Source organism: Biomphalaria glabrata, chromosome 10 (genome assembly GCF_947242115.1).
Source record: "Biomphalaria glabrata chromosome 10, xgBioGlab47.1, whole genome shotgun sequence".
In the NCBI taxonomy this organism is placed as follows: domain Eukaryota; kingdom Metazoa; phylum Mollusca; class Gastropoda; family Planorbidae; genus Biomphalaria; species Biomphalaria glabrata.
The window spans coordinates 45049874-45076495 of record NC_074720.1 but is presented as its reverse complement, the minus strand read 5'-3'; the positions used below and the strand labels follow the sequence as shown (position 1 = coordinate 45076495).

General features: G+C 33.6%; 2 long non-coding RNA genes across 15 annotated transcripts in view; one reads left to right on the top strand and one right to left on the bottom strand.

The window, feature by feature from the left end:
- LOC129928830 (uncharacterized) overlaps positions 1-18532 on the top strand; it is a 34579-nt gene extending 16047 nt beyond the window's left edge. For 4 of the 14 annotated variants that reach the window (XR_008780339.1, XR_008780337.1, XR_008780340.1 and 1 more), the window contains 3 exons: positions 14010-15262; positions 16264-16502; positions 16631-18532. This is a non-coding gene — a long non-coding RNA (uncharacterized LOC129928830). Of the gene's footprint in view, positions 1-14009; positions 15263-16263; positions 16503-16630 lie in introns of those variants that run through there. The other 10 variants (XR_008780333.1, XR_008780332.1, XR_008780331.1 and 7 more) reach the window with 10 other exon arrangements.
- Positions 17242-26622, bottom strand: part of LOC129928831 (uncharacterized) — a 126135-nt gene continuing 116754 nt past the window's right edge. The window contains exon 9 of the long non-coding RNA XR_008780343.1: positions 17242-26575. This is a non-coding gene — a long non-coding RNA (uncharacterized LOC129928831). The remainder of the gene's footprint in view (positions 26576-26622) is intronic.

Genomic DNA, 26622 nt, shown 5'->3' with positions numbered 1-26622 from the left:
GCTTGAACACGACGTCATCAAAAATATTGTTACAGTCAGTTCATCAAAATGAAGCTGTAGGTCAACAAGCTCAAAACAGGAGTCAGTGAAAAAAGCAAGCCTGAAACTTTTTATTGGGCTCCAACTATTCAACTGATGCACGTTTGCAAAACAAGAGTTAAAAAAAAAAGGATGAAAATATAAGCCATCAGATATATGATGATTGTGCAGGAACAGTTGGGATTGTCGTTTGTATCACGCTCATCTCTACCCTATCCATTGAGACACTGTGAAGTGATGTAACCAGTGAGGTTTTGTAACAACTTTATTGAATTGTAATGAGGATATCTACAAACATTTGTGTACAAATGTGTGCTAATTAGCAGGTCTTTGACCTCTGCACTTAATGTGGTGATCAAAATGTATTTGCAATTCCCAGTGAAATCATTCTTTGAGTGCTTAGAAAAGGAAATTCATACGGATGTATAACTGTGTTAGACGTCTTCATTTATATTCCGATTGAACGTTTGTAAAAATCAATAATTAAGTCACACTCAAGGAACATATGAACGTGTCCATCAAAGGAAATATCGCCGCTCGTGATGCAGCGCACACTAATCAACATTTGCACTTGCAGACCAACTAAATAGTTGCGGAGAAAACACATTTAATTGATGACATTACTATGTTTAGCTTAGGACTTTTCAAAAGCGAAGACTGGACTCTTTAGCCATCTTCGTGTTTATAGGAATGATTAATGGAGGACTTTTAAAAGCGAAGACTGGACTCCTTAGCCATCTTCGTGTTCATAGGAATGATTAATGGAGGAATTTTAAAAGCGAAGACTGGACTCCTTAGCCATCTTTGTGTTCATAGGAATGATTAATGGAGGAATTTTAAAAGCGAAGACTGGACTCCTTAGCCATCTTTGTGTTCATAGGAATGATTAATGGAGGAATTTTAAAAGTGAAGACTGGGCTCTTTAGCCATCTTCATGTTTAAAGGATGTAGTTGAGGATTTTTTTTCAAAGAAGATCGGTCTCCATGACCATCTTCGTACTTATAGGACAGGATATTGTATTCATTTTTGAAAAATGGAGGATTTTTAGCTGAGGACTAGATGTAGTAATATTGTCATCAATTGAATTGTTGATCCAAGACGAAATTGTTGGTTATGTCTGTGCATTTGTAGACAACCCAACAGTGCACATCCTTTTTCTTGTTTTGCATTTTTTTCACGTGCTACAATGCCTTGGACAAAGCATCATCATAACTTGGAATGTTAAAAGGCATTCAAAAAAACAACAAAGAAGAATGAGTTTGTAAAATAACCGGTTATTTCGGCTCAGTTGAATAATAGTTGGGACATAATTAGTTGAGTGCAAGCTTTGACGCTGATTCAACTCACTCGACATTAGTTGAGTGCGAAGTTTGTGAGGCTGATTCAGCCCTCAAACCGGATGCTTGTAGACCACCTTCAATAGCTTGAACACGACGTCATCAAAAATATTGTTACAGTCAGTTCATCAAAATGAAGCTGTAGGTCAACAAGCTCAAAACAGGAGTCAGTGAAAAAAGCAAGCCTGAAACTTTTTATTGGGCTCCAACTATTCAACTGATGCACGTTTGCAAAACAAGAGTTAAAAAAAAAAGGATGAAAATATAAGCCATCAGATATATGATGATTGTGCAGGAACAGTTGGGATTGTCGTTTGTATCACGCTCATCTCTACCCTATCCATTGAGACACTGTGAAGTGATGTAACCAGTGAGGTTTTGTAACAACTTTATTGAATTGTAATGAGGATATCTACAAACATTTGTGTACAAATGTGTGCTAATTAGCAGGTCTTTGACCTCTGCACTTAATGTGGTGATCAAAATGTATTTGCAATTCCCAGTGAAATCATTCTTTGAGTGCTTAGAAAAGGAAATTCATACGGATGTATAACTGTGTTAGACGTCTTCATTTATATTCCGATTGAACGTTTGTAAAAATCAATAATTAAGTCACACTCAAGGAACATATGAACGTGTCCATCAAAGGAAATATCGCCGCTCGTGATGCAGCGCACACTAATCAACATTTGCACTTGCAGACCAACTAAATAGTTGCGGAGAAAACACATTTAATTGATGACATTACTATGTTTAGCTTAGGACTTTTCAAAAGCGAAGACTGGACTCTTTAGCCATCTTCGTGTTTATAGGAATGATTAATGGAGGACTTTTAAAAGCGAAGACTGGACTCCTTAGCCATCTTCGTGTTCATAGGAATGATTAATGGAGGAATTTTAAAAGCGAAGACTGGACTCCTTAGCCATCTTTGTGTTCATAGGAATGATTAATGGAGGAATTTTAAAAGCGAAGACTGGACTCCTTAGCCATCTTTGTGTTCATAGGAATGATTAATGGAGGAATTTTAAAAGTGAAGACTGGGCTCTTTAGCCATCTTCATGTTTAAAGGATGTAGTTGAGGATTTTTTTTCAAAGAAGATCGGTCTCCATGACCATCTTCATACTTATAGGACAGGATATTGTATTCATTTTTGAAAAATGGAGGATTTTTAGCTGAGGACTAGATGTAGTAATATTGTCATCAATTGAATTGTTGATCCAAGACGAAATTGTTGGTTATGTCTGTGCATTTGTAGACAACCCAACAGTGCACATCCTTTTTCTTGTTTTGCATTTTTTTCACGTGCTACAATGCCTTGGACAAAGCATCATCATAACTTGGAATGTTAAAAGGCATTCAAAAAAACAACAAAGAAGAATGAGTTTGTAAAATAACCGGTTATTTCGGCTCAGTTGAATAATAGTTGGGACATAATTAGTTGAGTGCAAGCTTTGACGCTGATTCAACTCACTCGACATTAGTTGAGTGCGAAGTTTGTGAGGCTGATTCAGCCCTCAAACCGGATGCTTGTAGACCACCTTCAATAGCTTGAACACGACGTCATCAAAAATATTGTTACAGTCAGTTCATCAAAATGAAGCTGTAGGTCAACAAGCTCAAAACAGGAGTCAGTGAAAAAAGCAAGCCTGAAACTTTTTATTGGGCTCCAACTATTCAACTGATGCACGTTTGCAAAACAAGAGTTAAAAAAAAAAGGATGAAAATATAAGCCATCAGATATATGATGATTGTGCAGGAACAGTTGGGATTGTCGTTTGTATCACGCTCATCTCTACCCTATCCATTGAGACACTGTGAAGTGATGTAACCAGTGAGGTTTTGTAACAACTTTATTGAATTGTAATGAGGATATCTACAAACATTTGTGTACAAATGTGTGCTAATTAGCAGGTCTTTGACCTCTGCACTTAATGTGGTGATCAAAATGTATTTGCAATTCCCAGTGAAATCATTCTTTGAGTGCTTAGAAAAGGAAATTCATACGGATGTATAACTGTGTTAGACGTCTTCATTTATATTCCGATTGAACGTTTGTAAAAATCAATAATTAAGTCACACTCAAGGAACATATGAACGTGTCCATCAAAGGAAATATCGCCGCTCGTGATGCAGCGCACACTAATCAACATTTGCACTTGCAGACCAACTAAATAGTTGCGGAGAAAACACATTTAATTGATGACATTACTATGTTTAGCTTAGGACTTTTCAAAAGCGAAGACTGGACTCTTTAGCCATCTTCGTGTTTATAGGAATGATTAATGGAGGACTTTTAAAAGCGAAGACTGGACTCCTTAGCCATCTTCGTGTTCATAGGAATGATTAATGGAGGAATTTTAAAAGCGAAGACTGGACTCCTTAGCCATCTTTGTGTTCATAGGAATGATTAATGGAGGAATTTTAAAAGCGAAGACTGGACTCCTTAGCCATCTTTGTGTTCATAGGAATGATTAATGGAGGAATTTTAAAAGTGAAGACTGGGCTCTTTAGCCATCTTCATGTTTAAAGGATGTAGTTGAGGATTTTTTTTCAAAGAAGATCGGTCTCCATGACCATCTTCGTACTTATAGGACAGGATATTGTATTCATTTTTGAAAAATGGAGGATTTTTAGCTGAGGACTAGATGTAGTAATATTGTCATCAATTGAATTGTTGATCCAAGACGAAATTGTTGGTTATGTCTGTGCATTTGTAGACAACCCAACAGTGCACATCCTTTTTCTTGTTTTGCATTTTTTTCACGTGCTACAATGCCTTGGACAAAGCATCATCATAACTTGGAATGTTAAAAGGCATTCAAAAAAACAACAAAGAAGAATGAGTTTGTAAAATAACCGGTTATTTCGGCTCAGTTGAATAATAGTTGGGACATAATTAGTTGAGTGCAAGCTTTGACGCTGATTCAACTCACTCGACATTAGTTGAGTGCGAAGTTTGTGAGGCTGATTCAGCCCTCAAACCGGATGCTTGTAGACCACCTTCAATAGCTTGAACACGACGTCATCAAAAATATTGTTACAGTCAGTTCATCAAAATGAAGCTGTAGGTCAACAAGCTCAAAACAGGAGTCAGTGAAAAAAGCAAGCCTGAAACTTTTTATTGGGCTCCAACTATTCAACTGATGCACGTTTGCAAAACAAGAGTTAAAAAAAAAAGGATGAAAATATAAGCCATCAGATATATGATGATTGTGCAGGAACAGTTGGGATTGTCGTTTGTATCACGCTCATCTCTACCCTATCCATTGAGACACTGTGAAGTGATGTAACCAGTGAGGTTTTGTAACAACTTTATTGAATTGTAATGAGGATATCTACAAACATTTGTGTACAAATGTGTGCTAATTAGCAGGTCTTTGACCTCTGCACTTAATGTGGTGATCAAAATGTATTTGCAATTCCCAGTGAAATCATTCTTTGAGTGCTTAGAAAAGGAAATTCATACGGATGTATAACTGTGTTAGACGTCTTCATTTATATTCCGATTGAACGTTTGTAAAAATCAATAATTAAGTCACACTCAAGGAACATATGAACGTGTCCATCAAAGGAAATATCGCCGCTCGTGATGCAGCGCACACTAATCAACATTTGCACTTGCAGACCAACTAAATAGTTGCGGAGAAAACACATTTAATTGATGACATTACTATGTTTAGCTTAGGACTTTTCAAAAGCGAAGACTGGACTCTTTAGCCATCTTCGTGTTTATAGGAATGATTAATGGAGGACTTTTAAAAGCGAAGACTGGACTCCTTAGCCATCTTCGTGTTCATAGGAATGATTAATGGAGGAATTTTAAAAGCGAAGACTGGACTCCTTAGCCATCTTTGTGTTCATAGGAATGATTAATGGAGGAATTTTAAAAGCGAAGACTGGACTCCTTAGCCATCTTTGTGTTCATAGGAATGATTAATGGAGGAATTTTAAAAGTGAAGACTGGGCTCTTTAGCCATCTTCATGTTTAAAGGATGTAGTTGAGGATTTTTTTTCAAAGAAGATCGGTCTCCATGACCATCTTCGTACTTATAGGACAGGATATTGTATTCATTTTTGAAAAATGGAGGATTTTTAGCTGAGGACTAGATGTAGTAATATTGTCATCAATTGAATTGTTGATCCAAGACGAAATTGTTGGTTATGTCTGTGCATTTGTAGACAACCCAACAGTGCACATCCTTTTTCTTGTTTTGCATTTTTTTCACGTGCTACAATGCCTTGGACAAAGCATCATCATAACTTGGAATGTTAAAAGGCATTCAAAAAAACAACAAAGAAGAATGAGTTTGTAAAATAACCGGTTATTTCGGCTCAGTTGAATAATAGTTGGGACATAATTAGTTGAGTGCAAGCTTTGACGCTGATTCAACTCACTCGACATTAGTTGAGTGCGAAGTTTGTGAGGCTGATTCAGCCCTCAAACCGGATGCTTGTAGACCACCTTCAATAGCTTGAACACGACGTCATCAAAAATATTGTTACAGTCAGTTCATCAAAATGAAGCTGTAGGTCAACAAGCTCAAAACAGGAGTCAGTGAAAAAAGCAAGCCTGAAACTTTTTATTGGGCTCCAACTATTCAACTGATGCACGTTTGCAAAACAAGAGTTAAAAAAAAAAGGATGAAAATATAAGCCATCAGATATATGATGATTGTGCAGGAACAGTTGGGATTGTCGTTTGTATCACGCTCATCTCTACCCTATCCATTGAGACACTGTGAAGTGATGTAACCAGTGAGGTTTTGTAACAACTTTATTGAATTGTAATGAGGATATCTACAAACATTTGTGTACAAATGTGTGCTAATTAGCAGGTCTTTGACCTCTGCACTTAATGTGGTGATCAAAATGTGTTTGCAATTCCCAGTGAAATCATTCTTTGAGTGCTTAGAAAAGGAAATTCATACGGATGTATAACTGTGTTAGACGTCTTCATTTATATTCCGATTGAACGTTTGTAACAATAAATATAACAACAAATGTGTGATAATTAGCAGGTCTTTGACCTCTGCACTTAATGTGATGATCAAAATGTGTTTGCAATTCCCAGTGAAATCATTCTTTGAGTGCCTAAAAAGAAATTCATACGGATGTATAACTGTGTTAGACGTCTTCATTTATATTCCGACTGAACGTTTGTAACAATAAATATAACAACAAATGTGTATTAATTAGCAGGTCTTTGACCTCTGCACTTAATGTGGTTATCAAAATGTGTTTGCAATTCCCAGTGAAATCATTCTTTGAGTGCTTAAAAAAGAAATTCATACAGATATATAACTGTGTTAGACGTCTTCATTTATATTCCGACTGAACGTTTGTAACAATAAATATAACAACAAATGTGTATTAATTAGCAGGTCTTTGACCTCTGCACTTAATGTGGTGATCAAAATGTGTTTGCAATTCCCAGTGAAATCATTCTTTGAGTGCTTAAAAAAGAAATTCATACGGATGTATAACTGTGTTAGACGTCTTTTTCATTTATATTCCATTGAACGTTTGTAACAATAAATATAACAACAAATGTGTGATAATTAGCTGGTCTTTGACCTCTGCATTTAATGTGGTGATCAAAATATATTTGCAATTCCCAGTGAAATCATTCTTTGAGTGCTTAATAAAGAAATTCGTCTTATATTTACCTGTCATATTTTCTTAGTTTTACCTGTCATATTTTCTTAGTTTAACATGTCATATTTTCTTTGTTATGCCTTTCATATTTTCTTAGTTTTACTTGTCCAATTTTCTTAGTTTTTCCTGTCATTTTTTTCTTAGTTTTACCTGTCATATTTTTTTAGTTTTACCTGTCATAAGTTCTAGTTTTACCTGTCATATTTTCATAGTATTACCTGTCATTTTTTCTTAGTTTTACATGTCTTATTATCTTAGTTAAGCCTGTCATATGTTCTTAGTTATACCTGTCATAGTATCTTGTGTAACACGTTTATCATTTGTAATGACTGTGGTATATTTCACTAGTACACCATTAACATATGTTGGAAAAAATTATAGTTCTAGTTCAATATTATACACTGTTGCTTGAACTTCATTTATATTAACATTATTACTTTGTTACCTATTCTGATTTCCGATTCCTTATCTATTTATTTCTTGGTACATTATAGTTTGGAGAATTAGATTCTTGTCTTTGATGTTGATAATAAATTTCTCTTTGGTGATCTAGATTCCAATAATATTGCTTTTAACAGGATGCATTTCTTTCTTTGTTCTTCTATTAATGAGTTAATAACACTCAAAGTCTTGCCACTTAGTTTACAGATGAATATATTAGAACAAGTATCTTCATTATAATTGCAAGTTTTACAGATAGTCTGAAAATAACTATTTATTTCATCAGTTTCATAAGGTCCCTCATTTTTTGCCTATAAATATTCTCTTTATGTTCACGCTTGGTAGTTTTTTTGTCTCCCTTTTTTTGAATTGCAGCTTTTATTTTTTAGTTGTTTTTTTTTTAATTTCTGATTCTTTGTCTGGTTTTGCATCCTTTTAATTTCTTTCAGCATCTAGTTGCATTTCTCTCTTCTCTTTGTGCTTTGTAAATATTCTCTATATGTTCACGCTTGGTAGTTTCTGTTTTGTCTCCCTTGTTTTGAATTGCAGCTTTTATTTTTCAGTTGTTTTTTTTTTTTATTTCTGATTCTTTGTCTGGTTTTGCTTCCTTTTAATTTATTTCAGCATCTAGTTGCATTTCTCTCTTCTCTTTGTGCTCTCGCCAACTCTTTCAATATCAACTTGATTTTCTTTCCTTTCCATTTATGTCAAAACATCTTTCTTTTCTTCATCTTTAAGACCAAACGATTCAGCAACTTTCTTTAGTTCAGTATTTCCATCCATGTATCTATTAATACTTATCAAAAGTACAATGGCATTCTATACTTTTTTATAGATAATAATGATATCTAATATCTTTTATAGTTTACAATCACTGACAATATTATCAAGCCAATACTATTGTGATTAACATAACACACTAAATTGTCAACAATCTAATAATCAATGTCATAATCAATTATTATGTTTTTACAATATATTATTTGGTCATATAGAAAGAGAAAACAAAATTAATAAAATATTATACGGTAATGTAAAAAAAAATGTAACAAAGTTTATACCAAAATGTTACAATTATATAAATGATGATATGATGATGACTCAGTGCACTGAAAACTTTGATTAAATTGAGGAGGATTCGAGCAACACATTGACCTCACTCTCTTACCCTAAAGCACATCCTGTTCCAAAAGCAAGATTTGGTCAATATATAAAAACAAACAAGCACAGCAGGAAAAAAAGACAGAAAATTTTCAAGAAATACTACATATACTTACAAATATAAATAAAAATGACTTAAAGACCCCAAGAAATTGTGCACAATATTAATACAATGTAAACATTAAAATAAACAATAGTCTAAACACAAAAATCTACTAGTGTTAAATCTGCGACCTCTAAAACCTTATGTTCTGATCATATATATATTTTTTTTTTACACATTGAAAAAAGACAAAATTTAACAAGGACACAATATCAGTGATACCAAATTTTGACAAGAACAATACTGTCAACAGCTTTCTAAATATAGAACATAAAAATTAAAAATGAAAATCAAAATTATCAGTAATATATTTCAATACTGATTATCTTCCTGTAATGTCATTGAATACTAGCACTGATATAGCTCATCACTTTGAAGAGTGCTTCTTAATCTTTTCACTGTCCAACTTCAATAGAATGTATATATAAATATATATACTTTTACTGCACAAAATTACTGACTATTACTTGAGATGTATAATATACATCAGCACTAAATTACTGCCTGTGTCCAAATTTACAATTACTGTCCAACTTCAATACAATTTTATATACTTGTACTGCACAAAATTACTATTATTTGATGAGATATATAATATACACAAATGTACTGTCTGCCTGTGTCAAAATTTACAATTACAGTTCAACTTCAATGCAATATATATATTTGTACTGCACAAAATTACTGACTATTACTTGATGAGATATATAATATACATTGGCATAAAAATATTGTCTGCCTGTGTCAAAATCTACATGCACCTGAAGTGTCTGGTCGATTTTTGGTGCACCTTTTTCATCCTTCAACTGTCTACGAGTGTTTACATACTATTTACTAATGAGATATATAATATACACAAATTTACTGTCTGCCTGTGTCAAAATTTACAATTACAAATCAACTTCAATGCAATATATATACTTGTACTGCACAAAATTACTGACTATTACTTGATGAGATATATAATATACATTGGCATAAAAATATTGTCTGCCTGTGTCAAAATTTACACTGTCCAACTTCAATATACTATTTACTAATGAATTGTTGGTGCACCAGAAGTGTCTGGTCGATTTTTGGGGCACCTTTTTCATCGTTCAACTATCTACGAGTGTTTACATACTATTTACTAATGAGATATATAATATACACAAATTTACTGTCTATGGTGTCAAAATTTACAATTACAGTTCAACTTCAATACAATATATATACTTGTACTGCACAAAATTACTGACTATTACTTGATGAGATATATAATATACATTGGCATAAAAATATTGTCTGCCTGTGTCAAAATTTACACTGTCCAACTTCAATATACTATTTACTAATTAATTGTTGGTGCACCTGAAGTGTCTGGTCGATTTTTGGGGCACCTTTTTCATCCTTCAACTGTCTACGAGTGTTTACATACTATTTACTAATGAGATATAAAATATACACAAATTTACTGTCTATGGTGTCAAAATTTACAATTACTGTTCAACTTCAATGCAATATATATACTTGTACTGCACAAAATTACTGACTATTACTTGATGAGATATATAATATACATTGGCATAAAAATATTGTCTGCCTGTGTCAAAATTTACACTGTCCAACTTCAATATACTATTTACTAATTAATTGTTGGTGCACCTGAAGTGTCTGGTCGATTTTTGGGGCACATTTTTCATCCTTCAACTGTCTACGAGTGCTTACATACTATTTACTAATGAGATATATAATATACACAAATTTACTGTCTGCCTGTGTCAAAATTTACAATTACAGTTCAACTTCAATGCAATATATATACTTGTACTGCACAAAATTACTGACTATTACTTGATGAGATATGTAATATACATTGGCATAAAAATATTGTCTGCCTGTGTCAAAATTTACAATCACTGTCCAACTTCAATATACTATTTACTAATTAATTGTTGGTGCACCTGAAGTGTCTGGTCGATTTTTGGGGCACCTTTTTCATCCTTCAACTGTCTACGAGTGTTTACATACTATTTACTAATGATATAAAATATACACAAATTTACTGTCTATGGTGTCAAAATTTACAATTACTGTTCAACTTCAATGCAATATATATACTTGTACTGCACAAAATTACTGACTATTACTTGATGAGATATATAATATACATTGGCATAAAAATATTGTCTGCCTTTGTCAAAATTTACACTGTCCAACTTCAATATACTATTTACTAATTAATTGTTGGTGCACCTGAAGTGTCTGGTCGATTTTTGGGGCACCTTTTTCATCCTTCAACTGTCTACGAGTGTTTACATACTATTTACTAATGAGATATAAAATATACACAAATTTACTGTCTATGGTGTCAAAATTTACAATTACTGTTCAACTTCAATGCAATATATATACTTGTACTGCACAAAATTACTGACTATTACTTGATGAGATATATAATATACATTGGCATAAAAATATTGTCTGCCTGTGTCAAAATTTACACTGTCCAACTTCAATATACTATTTACTAATTAATTGTTGGTGCACCTGAAGTGTCTGGTCGATTTTTGGGGCACATTTTTCATCCTTCAACTGTCTACGAGTGCTTAAATACTATTTACTAATGAGATATATAATATACACAAATTTACTGTCTATGGTGTCAAAATTTACAATTACAGTTCAACTTCAATGCAATATATATACTTGTACTGCACAAAATTACTGACTATTACTTGATGAGATATGTAATATACATTGGCATAAAAATATTGTCTGCCTGTGTCAAAATTTACAATCACTGTCCAACTTCAATATACTATTTACTAATTAATTGTTGGTGCACCTGAAGTGTCTGGTCGATTTTTGGGGCACCTTTTTCATCCTTCAACTGTCTACGAGTGTTTACATACTATTTACTAATGATATAAAATATACACAAATTTACTGTCTATGGTGTCAAAATTTACAATTACTGTTCAACTTCAATGCAATATATATACTTGTACTGCACAAAATTACTGACTATTACTTGATGAGATATATAATATACATTGGCATAAAAATATTGTCTGCCTTTGTCAAAATTTACACTGTCCAACTTCAATATACTATTTACTAATTAATTGTTGGTGCACCTGAAGTGTCTGGTCGATTTTTGGGGCACATTTTTCATCCTTCAACTGTCTACAAGTGCTTACATACTATTTACTAATGAGATATATAATATACACAAATTTACTGTCTGCCTGTGTCAAAATTTACAATTACAGTTCAACTTCAATGCAATATATATACTTGTACTGCACAAAATTACTGACTATTACTTGATGAGATATGTAATATACATTGGCATAAAAATATTGTCTGCCTGTGTCAAAATTTACAATCACTGTCCAACTTCAATATACTATTTACTAATTAATTGTTGGTGCACCTGAAGTGTCTGGTCGATTTTTGGGGCACCTTTTTCATCCTTCAACTGTCTACGAGTGCTTACATACTATTTACTAATGAGATATATAATATACACAAATTTACTGTCTGCCTGTGTCAAAATTTACAATTACAGTTCAACTTCAATGCAGTATATATACTTGTACTGCACAAAATTACTGACTATTACTTGATGAGATATGTAATATACATTGGCATAAAAATATTGTCTGCCTGTGTCAAAATTTACACTGTCCAACTTCAATATACTATTTACTAATTAATTGTTGGTGCACCTGAAGTGTCTGGTCGATTTTTGGGGCACCTTTTTCATCCTTTAACTGTCTACAAGTGTTTGATTTGTGATAGGGCAAAGCAATTGTGAATATATAATATTAAAAATAGATTTTTATTAATTTATGTAAATGTTTACTATTTTCACCATCTGAGCTGTGAATGAATCTTGTTTTTAATGACCCAACTGTATAAAACTTAGCTCTTGAGCTATGAAGGGGGAATAACCCTTGAGAGATTATGGGCATGACATAGCCTTAATTGTGCTGATGTGCCAAAAACAAAAAATATCAATACCTTCCAACTGTTGGGCACCTATATGGTCATCAATTGTTGGAATACTTCATCCCTCATACCAACTGCTGGGCACCTCAAGTGTGTCCTGTCAGCTATTGGGGCACCACAAGTGTCCTAACAACTGTTTGGGCACCTCAAATATCCTTTTAACTGTTGAGGCACCTTAGGTATCGTATCTATTGTTGAAGCACTTCAAATGTCCTATCATTTGTTGGGGCATCTCATTTATCCTAACAACTGTTGGGCACTTCAATAATCTTATTTTTGGGCACTCCAAGTGTTCTATCAATTGTTTGGGCACTCCAAGTGTCCTATCAATTGTTAGGCACCTCATCGATCATACCAACTGTTGTCCACCTCAAGTTTGTCCAATCAGGTGTTGGGGCACCACAAGTGTTTCAACACTTTTTAGGCACCTCAAATGTCCTTATAACTGATGGGGCACCTCAATATCCTATCAATTGGTAGGGCACCTTAAGTATCCTAACAATTGGTAGAGCACCTCTAGTGTCCTATCAATTTGTAGGGCACCTCTTGTCCTATTGTTTGGTAGGGCACTTCAAGTATCCTATCAGTTGGTAAGGCACCTCTTTTTTCCTACCAACTGTTAGATAACCACAAGTCACCTATTAACTGTTGGGGTACCTAAAGTATCCTATCATGGGGCATCTCATTCATCCTAACAACTCAATGGTCTTATTGTTGGGGCACTCTAAGTTTCCTATCAATTGTTGGGCACCTCATCCATCATACCAACTGTTGTTCACCTCATGTTTGTCCTATCAGTTGTTGGGGCACCACAAGTGTCCTAACAACTGCTTGTCCTTTTAACTTATGTGGCACCTCAAGTGTCCTATTAACTGTTGGGGCACATCAAGTATTCATTCAACTCTCTCTCTATATATATATATTATATTATGTTAGTTTTGATTACCATTATAAATAAATAAATAAATATATATGATTATGGTTATTATATATTATATATAATCTGCAGTGTTTTTACAAATGTGTAGTCCTGCTTATTACTCCCAGAACCACTTTTTTTTTTTCAGTTTCATTAGCAACATATGAATTTATATATTTGAAATGTTTAATCACACTTCTTTTTACTGAAGTTTAATTTTTTGTTAACAGATATCAAGCTACAAAATAAAATTCCAATTTTTTAGGTTCTCGCCTATATCTGCAATTTATATCTATATATTAAGTTTTGTTACCTTGAACTCTTTCAAGTTTTTGTTACACAACTTTATATTTCAGATTCTTTTTGTTCTTCCTTAGGTTCAAATGTATCAGTTGTTTTTGTTGACAGATATCAAGGTACAGAAATAAGAATCTAATTTAGAGTTTTTTAAAGCTTGATTAGTCATAATATTTGCACTATTATTTCCAATATGTGCCAGAGTGTCTGCTAAATGTAACTAGTATGATTAAAAACATGGTCATTGCAAAGTCTAACATATGGACAAGTAGGATGCTTGGGGCTTGATTCAGTGAAAGAATGTTGGACAAGCAGAAGTGTTATGGAGTGTGTGTGTTTTTATGGTGACTGTGGTAAGAGGTAAGCGATTGGATGTGAATGATGCAAAAGTGGCATTGTCGTCACTGGGTCTTAGTTAGGGGAGACGACTCCAGAATGTAAGACTGAAAGGTTGTGTTATTGTAGTGAGTTAGATTGTAAGAAATTTTATTACTTAAGTCTACTACACAAGTATTATAAATGTTATATTTAGTTTTGTTCACAAGGAAGTTGTTCAAGTTCTTATTAGCTAAGATATATTATGCCTTCAACAGTTTAGTTGCCTACCAGCAGTTTGGTGCTACAAGTCAACAACAGTCAGACTAAATTAAATAAAGCCATGTCTATTTCTACATTATTTTGTTGCTACTAACCTGGTGTTACTAACAACTAACTCGAAAAGGGAGAGGGGAATTATCATCTTATTCATGTACTATTTACATTAGATTTTTACCAAATTATTAAATTTTTACTACCCTTACTATTTTAACTGTGAATAGACCTTGATTTTAATGATTTAACTGTATAGAATTTAGCCCCTGTTATGTAGAGAGAGAGAGTAGTCCTTAAGGGACTGCAGGCACGACATGGCCTAAATTGTGCAGATGTGCATAAAATCAAAGAAATAAAACATTAACAAAATGTGTATTATAATTGTCACTTTTCCTCTACTTAGAATTTTTTTCTCTCCTAGATTTTCATAATTTTTTGTTGAAGTCATTTCAGTTCTCAATTATTTTGTGCACCAAGTTACAAGAAAAAATTTAAGCAAGAGAGGTCACTACACTAAGACTTTGTCTTCTCATAAGAAAGGATGGCTGCCTGGTCATGTGATATGTGCGCTGGACTGTGTATGGTCATCTTGATGCTCATATCTTGCCTGATGACATTTATTCTGCTGAACATTTGGTCAAGGAAGTAGATTCTCTTCAGCTCTCAAGAAACATTCAAAACATGTCAAACATTCGACAAGAATATCAAGTGCAATGTACATGTAAGTAATGTTGAAACATCTGATCTCATTTATGCATTCTTGAGGACAATCTGCAGCCACTAAACCAGTTACATCAGATCTGGATAAAGTGGTCGCTTCCTCTTCATTAAGGCTAGAACAGAAAGATTTTATAACTCTTTTACTCCACTTTCTGTCAGTGTGTTTCATGGTCATTAGTCACATCACAAAGAGGTTTAGTTTATTAACCAGTGGTTGTGCATGACTGTGTCTTTGTATGTTTTGTGTGTGAATGTTGTTCCTGTTAGTATCTATATTGTCGTTGCTATAGTGGTAATCCTCCGGGTAATCATAATCAAGCTAAATTTTCATTTGTTTGGATCTTATCTGGTGGGAATTTTAAACTTAGTAATCTGCTCTTAGCTTACTTTTTGATTTTTAAGTACATTCTAAAAGAAATACAATAGATAAGGATAGAAAAAGAAAAGCAAACAATAAAGAGATTTGCTGAAACAATATAAAGTGAAATAAAAATATATATTAAAAAAAAAGAATAAACCTGGAGATTTTGAAGGAAAGACTGCTGTTGCCAACTCAACAAAACCAATGAGTTTGTACTGCAAGCAAAAGAACTTAGTTGTGATTTCATTTTGCTAGAAATGCACAAACTTAATAGCATAATTTTCACTCTAAATATTAAAGCTTTCTGTATTCTGTACACCAGATACACTACATAGCTAGTTATTTATTGTTTTCTGGCATAATTGAAAATCTCCAATAAGTTCCTTAGACTTAAATGACTTAATTAACCTTAAAATTTTTAAAACTTTATTTGTTTGTTATTCTTTGCTGCTGTATTAGATTAGATGTCTTGGGTGTATTTTTTTTTTCTTAAAAGTTTATTCATAAAATACTAAGTTAAAACATAAAGTGAAACCTGCATCATCATAATAGTTTTGTTTAACATGAAAAGAAAAGCAACAAAAGAATTTTTTTTTTCCTTTTCAAAAGTTTTTCTTATTAATTTTTTTATTCTTATTTAGACCAACATGATGAAAAGGTAGACAACATGAAAATGTAGACCAACATGATGAAGATGTAGACCAACATGAAGATGTAGACCAGCATGATGAAGATGTAGACCAACATGATGAAGATGTAGACCAACATGAAGAGGTAGACCAGCATGATGAAGATGTAGACCAACATGATGAAGATGTAGACCAACATGAAGATGAAATGTAAACCAAAAAATGGGTCAAGAGATGTATGGAATACAATGGTAAGCAATGCTGTGTATATCTCTTTATATTTTCTTTATACTAAACCCCTGAGTAAAGCTTTGCCAAGTTTTGTGTTTCACTGACTATAAAAATGTTTTTATCAAATTTTGTTCTCTTGTATTGACAGTGAACATCTTGAGAAGTAAAACAATTCCTAGAGGCAAAGACACAGACACACCAGATCTATTAGAGATTTTCCTTTTCTACCATCATTTAGAGACTTCCTTGTGCTCTAAGGGAACCTGTCATTATCTTTTGATTGCTAATTGGCATTGATGTTTTTACATTCCTACTGCGTCTGAAAGAAATTAACATTTCCCTAATGCTACTTCAAAACCAGACCTTCTCAAGACAATTTTAGTGACCAAGCTGCAATATGGGACTCAGTAGGAAACAATGAAGAATGCTCCTAACCTCAGGTTGAGTAACCATGCTCACCTACTAGAGTGGTGACAAATACTTCTACACCCACAGTTATACATCCTGAACCCTGTAACCCAACCTCACAACATGGTTACATTACCGGAAGTGGTCGCAAGGTCAGAAAACCTAACAGATACAATGGATAGAACAATGAACAGGTACAAGTACTCAAGTGATGTACTTTGTGAGAACTATTTAGGTGGAATCACCATAATTGACTTGTATAAATCTTGTTCTATATTTAGGTATATCTTGACAATCAGTCCAGTCATTTGTTCATTTTTTTTTTAAATATTCCTTTTTTTTCCCTCAATCTTCTTGTTGTTTCAGTTACATGTTTTTGTATTTTGAAGGAGGAAGGTGCTTTGGTATATTATCGTTATTATTATTGTACCAGTATTAAGCAAACTTGTATATCTTTAATTATTCATGAATTCTAAAGCAGAGCGTCACTTCCACCGGAAAATGTTGTAACAACTATACGTGTCTTCAGTTAACATTCAATACTCTGTACAGTCACAACGCCAAAGCCTTGCTAGATTATGCTTTTAATTCAATTTGTTATCTCCCCTGCTTTAGTGTGCTATCATATAATTTTTTGTGTCACATCCCTGCACAATTTGTTCTATGCTTTTTTACAGTATAAATAGCGACTTGACATTATTTAGCTCTATTATAATATTGTTATATTATTATATTTAAAATACAACTGTTAACATATTCTATGCTGTTATAATATAAATGTTTTGCTGTTACCATGAATACAGTTTTTAGTTTTTGTCTGATTTCTTAGAGGAGAAATTTTCCATAAATAATAATAATAAGGCTTATCTTCAAGTCCGAAGATTAGTGAGAAGTTTGCAGTATTCCCCAGCTAGGACCTACATATTTTGCTATAAATAAAGAGTATAATAATATTTACTACTTGGTATTGTCAGTCTTCACTAAAGCAATGAGTTTATCCCCTTAGTGTGTTTAAAATTTTCAAATACTAATTCACTTTGTATTATCTATTGGTGATCATGGGGTATCCACTTTGTCATCTCCATAGTCTCTGGTGTTAACACTCAGTGTCCTGTTGGAGGTTACGGCTAAGATGTTATCTCTCTTTCTGATGGAACACATGTAAAACCAACAAAACAAACATTAGACCTAGACTTTATTAACAGGTAAATTTTTATAATTGTGAACTGGCGCTCCCAAAGCTACTTTTATGTATTTTAAATTTTACTTCTGTAGGCTAGTGCTAAGCTGTATACTTGTATTTCTGCCTATTATATGGGTTAGGGTGGAGTACTTAAAATAGAGCCTATGCTGTTTCCTGTACTGTTGACCAGTGGTCTCTGTGTCAGTTTTAATTATTCTGTACCTGGGACTGCCTGTAAGTTTCAGAATTTTTCTTTTATTTTTTAAAATTTTACTATGTGTAAATCTGTTTTATATTTGAACAACTGTCAAAATAACTAGCAGTTTTTTTTTTCTAAAGTTTGTTTTAAAAATATGGCCAAGCCCTGCCCAGTGCTGTCATGATGGCCACTTCTAATGTTTATGTACTAGATTGTAACTGCTGCCTTAGTCATTGAAATTAAAGTCTCATTTGAATTTCTTCTTTATGTTTCTAGATTTCTTTTAGTTCGCTAGTTTAGTTTAGTTGTCTGGTTGCTTAGATGACTCAAACCCCTTGGTCACAGAGGTGCACAGATACAACCCACCCAGTAGTGTTACAATCTGGCAACTGTAACTTCTTGTTATCCCAGGCTAGACATGACCTTAGGCCCTGACAGGCTAACATATTCTCTCATTCCAGACAGCATTGTCCCTAACAATAAATAATTACCTTGCTTTAGTTGTAGAATGAAAGATGAGCAAACAGTTAAAAGTTTCTATAGAATTCACTTGGAGGTGTGGTGGCTAAGCGGTAAAGTGCTTGGCTGCCAAACATAGGTCTAGGGTTTGAAGACCATTTTTTTTATAATGGTCCTAATATAAAGAAAAACAATTAGGCACCTTTCGGTCCACCCAGCTCAAATGGGTTCCTGACATTTAATGGAGAAAAGTAAAGGCGGTTGGTCATTGTGGTGGCCACCTGATACCATCATTGACCATAAGACACAGAAACAGATGATTTTTTGTATCATCTGTCTTACAGATCGCAAAGTCTGAAAAGGGAAATTTATTTGAACTTGAATATTTTCACATTTTGCCCTACATCAAAAAGCTTCTCCCATTTTTTGTCTATCATTCACTTTGTCTTTGGAATGGTTTATTTTTGATAATGATTGAATATTGAAGTCAATTAGATTAGTTGACTATGACTTTGTAGAGGGTAATCACTGACTAGATGTTAATAGCATTTCCTGTCATATCTTTTTTGGTAATTTCATTGCTGATTAATTTCTTCTTGTTCATTGAAGTAATTACTGTACATTTCAAGGTGTATTGAGACCAGCACAATGACCTATTTTCCCTTTACCATTAACTTTCAAATACATTAATAGTTATCTCTTAATATGAATTCAGTAATTTAGCACAGACCAGTTACAATTTAAAAAAAAAATGAATGCCACTTTGATTGCAAGGTATACATATACATCAAAATGAGTCAATCAAATCAATGTATACGATATCACAATAAAACTGAAAGTGCTGCACAAATAAATATTTAGTTAAAAACTAAGGTACATTGGTAGTCCTGATATTACTTTTAGTAGTAGAAGATTGTGTAGAATCAAAATAACTTAATTCATTTAGATCAGGGGTGGGCAAATTACAGACCACGGGCCACATGCGGCCTGCCAAAGTGTTTTTGCGGCCCGCAGAAACCTACAGAATTCAGGTGAGCCCACAGATTAAACATATAAAAATGCAAATATATTAAAAATAAATAATTTTAAAAATCTTCTTATCAATTATGATATTTAAATGGCCTAAATTGTGCAGATGTGCCTAAAATCAAATCAATCAATTATGATGAAGAAGCTCAATAAACATTGTCTCTTCATGTTATTCTAAAGTTTTAAGCAAATGAAGATTATGCTTATTGGTAATATTTCGAAACAAGACACACACTCAGACCAGTATTTAATAAATTCTATGAAGAACTGTGTTGAAAGTGTTGGGTTGGCTTGGAACAAGATGTCAAGTGTAACAACTGATGGAGCCCATGCTTTGACTGAGAAAACCATTTTTTTTTTAAAATAAAGAACAATATCACAACCTTAAATTCTACACCGAGAGGTTGCAGTGAATATCAGACATATTATTGACCTAATCATCTCAGTGATCAAACTTATCAGAGCCACAGACAGTTTCAAGAAGTACCACATGGGCAAGGTATTGAAAAGAATATGGGGTCTCAAGGAAAAATTTTTTTTTTCCTTAATGACACTGACAGTGGCTTTCTTACTAATGTTTCTAATGAAGAGTTGCAATGGGCTACTTGCACATCATGAAATTTATGAGCATCTTTTCAAGCTTTTCCATTTCTCCAGTCAAGCAAGTGAAAACAGGTTTTTTCATTTTCGTTTGCTGAAAGGTGAAACTATTTCTAGTAAAAAGAAAAGAACAAGACTTATGGAATTTGAAAACAAATGTTAAGACGTCAAGAACTTAAACCATTTTTGAATATCCTCACTTCACCATTTAGTACAGAAGCTGATTCAGCTCCTGAGGAAATACTTCCTAGCAAATTATGACCCAAAAGAGAAGCAGTTTGAAGGGTGCATAAGCTGTATTTCCACACTTAAAAAGACTTGATGCTAAACTTTGACATTTTTGGATGCACAAGAATATTTTCTTTTGTTTGAACATATGCAACCAGAAGAACAAGTGGATGCTGACTGGCTGTAATTTAACAGCAGTCACAAAGATAAGAACTAGTAAAGCTAGTTCCAGAGTTCCGGAACATTATGCACAATTAAATACTTCACATTAAGTATAACTGGATTGTTGTGAAGAATGAATGTGATGTAAAAAGACAGTAACAAAATTTTTTTAAATATCAGTTAAATTAGTTTCAAAAATTGCTAAATCTTGTTATAATTCCTCAATTTGAATGTCTAATACAGTATACAAGTAAATTAATAGACAGCTAGCATATTTTTCTAAGTTGTAAATACAAATTATATATATGTGGCCCCCTATTCCTAAAAAAAAAATTTAATGCGGCCCTCAACAGAAAAAGGTTGCCCATCCCTAATTTAGATGGTTGATTTTAAAAGGGAGACAATTAAATTAGAAGTTATACTACTTAGACATTAAAAAAAGAAAGATACAAAGGGATAAAATAAAGTACCAGTTGTTATTCTTAAAATAAAAAAAAATGTATTTAACACATTAGCATATTCTGTTCCAAAAATATAAACTTGATCAGCATATTTATTGCTAGAGTTGTATACTCTAAACATCTTACAACAGATATATTGACATGCTGATCTATTGGCTCCCATGGGATAAAACACTGTCAGGAAGTCATCTAATGAACAATGTAGTTAACACCCAGGACTATACATAAATACTTCATGTCAACTTAATTACATTGACACTACCAACGAGGTTCAATGTACAATGAATTTACACTGAATTCTATAAATGATTATAAAAACTAAAATGCAAGTAAATAAATGCTTTCACTATGATAATACATATTCTACATATATACAAACAAAACAAACTTGATATGAATAAACCAAAATTTTTATCACTTTAAAAAAAATTGTTCAGTGCAGAGAGTACATTAAATATGAGATGTTTTTAATATATAGCTATAAAAACCTTAATTATGTAATACAATAAATATGCCATTGTACAATATTTCATTTACAAAACATAGTTGAAAAAAGTCTAGTAATATAGCAGTGTTCAGTGGTAACATTTTCATAAAGAACTCTTAAAAGAAAACTACAGTTGATAATCTTATCTTATATAATACAGATGTTTCTTCAAAATAGAAGATAACGCATATATTAAAAAGTAAATTAAGTTATTAGTAACAAGTAAAATACATGCCAGTGGTTTCAAATACAAATATATCCAGTTATCATTTATTAATAGGTCTAATCACCTGTACAGGTACCATTTATTCAAAAAACATTCCACATAAAGATGATGTAATCTCAAAAATGAAATGTTTTCTTTTTAAATTTCTTTAGCATTTAAATTTTTTAATGGAATCCTGTGGTTAATTAACTGTACTTATACCTATTTAAATTTCAATGACAAATATCTTAAAATCCAAAGTAAATGAATAATAGGTACCTGGTAAATTTAAATTAATAAACATTGCAAGTTGTCTTAAAAAACAAACACCCAAATTGACCTTTGATCCTTCTTTCATGAACACTCTCAGCATTAAGAAAACTAAACCATTCATGAACAGTATTGTCTTGAGCATAAAAGTGTGTTATTTAGTGACTACAAAAAGTTGTATACAATTAATCTCAATCTTTTATCACTAAACGGATAGAAATCTTTCTGCTAGACAAGTAAGCAATGGATTTCAGATATCCCTCACAGCTTCTGTGGTTGAATGATTCTCAGAATAAAAGCTGCTTAGAATAATATCAGTTGAGCTTGACCATCACTAAACAGAATTGACAGGTAAGGGGACACACAATTCGTTCACTGAAATTTATAATGCAGAAATTTTCAATGGTAATTATGAAATTTTTAGAAAAGATAGGGCTGATAATCATGGAGGAGTTCTTTTAGCAATAAAAAACACTCTTATAGCAGAAGAAATTACCTTACCTAACTCAAAAATATAGAATCTACATTTTGTAAAATTAATACCACCTCAACATCCCTAATAATAGGCAGCATTTACAGACCACCAAATTCTAGTTTAGAATACATGCAGGAACTATGTAATCAGATTACTACACTTAAAGAGACAGATAAAAATGCAGTTTTTTGGATTATGGGTGATTTCAACCTACCTGATATAAATTGGAAAACACTAACCATAGATAAACACCAAAACCCTAAGGACATAAATGAGCTTTTCATAGAAACTTTACACAACCTAAGTTTAGATCAAATCATTAAAAAGCCAACTAGATTAAACAACACATTAGATATCTTCTTAACCACAGACCTGGATTAGTAGTTGATTATGATATTATCCCTGGTCTATCAGACCATGAGATCATAAAAATACACAGTCAGATAAAAGCAGTAGCCAATACAAAACCCAAAAGAAAAATTTTACTCTGGAATAAATGTAACCTAACACAACTACACCAAGCTGCATTAAACTTTCAACAAACATTCTTATTAGATAAAGACATTAACCAACCAGTCGATGACCTCTGGAATATCATTAAAAACCATCTTAAAAGCATTATAGAAAATCATATACCAACTAAATACACATCAAACAAAATAAATTAATGCTGGTTTAATAATAGACTAAAGAAGCTTTGTAAACAGAAGGAAAACCTATATAGAAAATTTAAAGAAACTAAGGCAGAAAGAGTTTACAAAAAGTATATAAAAATTAAACACTTAACCCAAAAAGTAAGCAGACAGCTGCAGAGTGAATACATAAACAATGTAATATCTAAAGATAACAACAAAAACCTATGGTCATACATTAAGTCTAAGAAAATGGAAACAACAGGCATAGTGCCATTAAAAGATGAACATAACATAATGATAATGAACTAAAGCAAACATCCTAAACAAATACTTTGCATCAGCATTCTCAGCCCCAGGAGACAAAGACATATTACTTAATTTGAACCAAGTAGACAACATAGAAGATTTAGTAGTACAAGAAAATGGAATTAAAAAACTATTAGCCAACACCAAACCAAATAAAGCGTCTGGACCTGATGGTATTCCAGCTAGATTACTCCAAGAACTAAGCAATGAACTAGCCCCAGTGTTCAAAATACTCTTTCAGGCATCGCTTAACCAGGGCAGAGTACCAAAGGACTAGAAAGAAGCTAATGTCACCCCCCTATTTAAAAAAGGAGAAAAATCTGACCCAGGAAACTACAGACCAGTATCACTTACCAGCATCACATGTAAAATCCTAGAACACATAATATGTAGCAACATCATAAACCACTTAGACAAACATAATGTCCTCACCCCATACCAACATGGCTTTAGGAAATATAGATCATGTGAAACACAACTAATAGGACTAATTGATGATTTTTCAAAAGGTTTAGATAATAGTGAACAAATAGATGCTATCTTACTAGATTTTTCCAAGGCTTTTGACAAAGTTCACCACTATAGTTTGCTTAAACAATTAAAATATTTCGGCATTAATGGTCCACTGCATCAGTGGATTAAAGATTTTCTGATAGGGAGAGAACAAACTGTAATAATAAATGGCTCTAAATCAACACCGATAACAGTAAACTCAGGTGTACCTCAAGGAACAGTCTTGGGTCCACCACTATTTTTAATTTACATAAATGATTTACCAAATTGCATTAGTTCAGGAACAAAAGTCAGATTATTTGCAGACGATTGCATAATATATAGAACAATAAAAACAACACAAGACACACATATTTTACAAAGAGAATTAGATGAATTACAGAAAAGGGAATCAAATTGGAGCATGTCTTTCCACCCAGAACAATTGCTATAACTTAGCCAAATCTCAACGAAAGGAGTATAAAAATAACAAAATAGAATGTTTAATAACCAAATAGGAAACTAGATCTAGAATTACACTAATCACATCACAAGCGTCGTTTTCATCTCTAATCATCGGCCATCTTGACTTCCTCTCTTATTTCATGTCTCTGTCCTGTGTCTCATGGTGCGCAGTCTCACACCTAATGACAGCGTGCATTGTAGAGTCATAACACCAATTGTTGCAACTCTCTGCTAGGCACTCAATGAATAGGCATGCAACTCAACACAGTGTAACAGGAAATAAAGACAGGTGTTTATTCACTAGGACAAACACATAGCATCCTTCAGCTTCCTCAGAGTCTTTCTACTAATTTACCAGTCCTTTAGACAGCAACCCGAATGTGGACCAACGACAGACTTCCCCGCTTCGTTCCAGGTCCCTTCTACAACCTTCAGGCAGCACCAAAAGCTTGCTTCTTAGTTTCCAAACATTCAGACTCTTCACAATCCCTGATGCACTGTTCTTCTCTCCATTCAAGTCTCTTCCTGTTTACGTTCACTAGTGCGCACCTCAAGCACTGGTGCAAGGCAGGGTTACAACACTACCCCCATGTTTACACAACATTTGAATAGTAACACAACGATTATATAGGAAACTAAAAGCAGTGATAAATCTAGGAATAAAAAATACTGATAACAGTGAAAATAATTTCACAACAGTTTTACAAGTTTTAATTAATCTTTTAGACATTTAAAACAATGTTTAATTTTTATAAATCTGTCTACTAAAGCAAAAAAAATTTCTTTAATTTTCAAATTAAATTATTGTGACCAAAAAAGCTATCACCCTAACTTCAATACTGCTTACCAAGACAGATTGCAACTTATAGTTCGTCCATCGTGGTTCGATGATGACCACTTTGTCATCCAGGGGGCTGAGGGCTTTGCACTGGGGTTTTATGCCTCCTCATGTGGCTGGTGAGACCTATGTGAGCCCGGAATGTTCGGCCGCACACTGGGCAGGTTATTCCAGCTGGAGCTAGTGTCGTGGGCCTTGCTTTTCTTTTCTGGTGTTTTTCTTCTGCCAGCATTGTTCTTTTTTCCCCAGCAACCTGTGCGCCAGTTTTCACAGCGCGACGCCATGATGCTCTGTCATGTGCCTCTGTCTCCCAGGTGCCTGGGTCTATGCTGAACGCCTTCAGAGAAGCATTGAGGGTGTCCCTGAAGCGCTTTCTTTGACCACCTTGCGAGCGCTTTCCTTCGCTTAGTTGGCCATACAGGAGTCGTTTAGGGATGCGGTGGTCTTCCATTCTGTAGACGTGACCTGCCCATCGCAGCTGGGACTGCATCAGGATTGTGTGGATTCTTTGCAGACACACTCTGGTATTTTGTCTTGCCATTTGACATTTAGTATTTTTCTCAGACATGTCATGTGGAAGTGGTTTAGTTTCTTTGCATGTTTACTGTACACTGTCCATGTTTCTGAGGCATATAGCAATGTAGGGAGGATGACGGCTCTATAGACCCCTAGCTTGGTGTTTGTGGAGATACCACGTCTGTTCCAGACATTTGTAGACAATCTGCCGTAGGATGCACTGGCCTTGGCGATACGCAGGTCGATTTCACTATCGATTTTTCCATTTCTGGAAAGTGTGCTGCCAAGATATGTGAATTTGTCCACTGCGTTTATACCCTGTCCATTTATAGTAATGCTTGGATCCATGTAGGCTTTCCCAGGAGCAGGTAGATATAAGACTTCAGTCTTGTTCGTATTGATGGTAAGGCCAAAGTCTGAGCATGCTCTTGAGAAGTCACTGACGATGCTCTGCAGATCGTTTTCAGAGCAGGCATTTAGGGCACAGTCGTCAGCAAATAGCAAGTCTCTGATTACTGCTGCGTTTGTTTTTGTTTTTGCTTTAAGCCGCCTCGGGTTGAGTAGGCCACCATTAAATCTGTATGATATATTTATCAAGACAGATTGCAACTTAGTTTCTGGATCAATGACAACAACCACTTCATGATTTTCTCATACAATGTAGATCAGAGATTTCTGTGTAAAGAAAGGAGATTCAATTCAGAAGTTGCAAGTCAGAAATA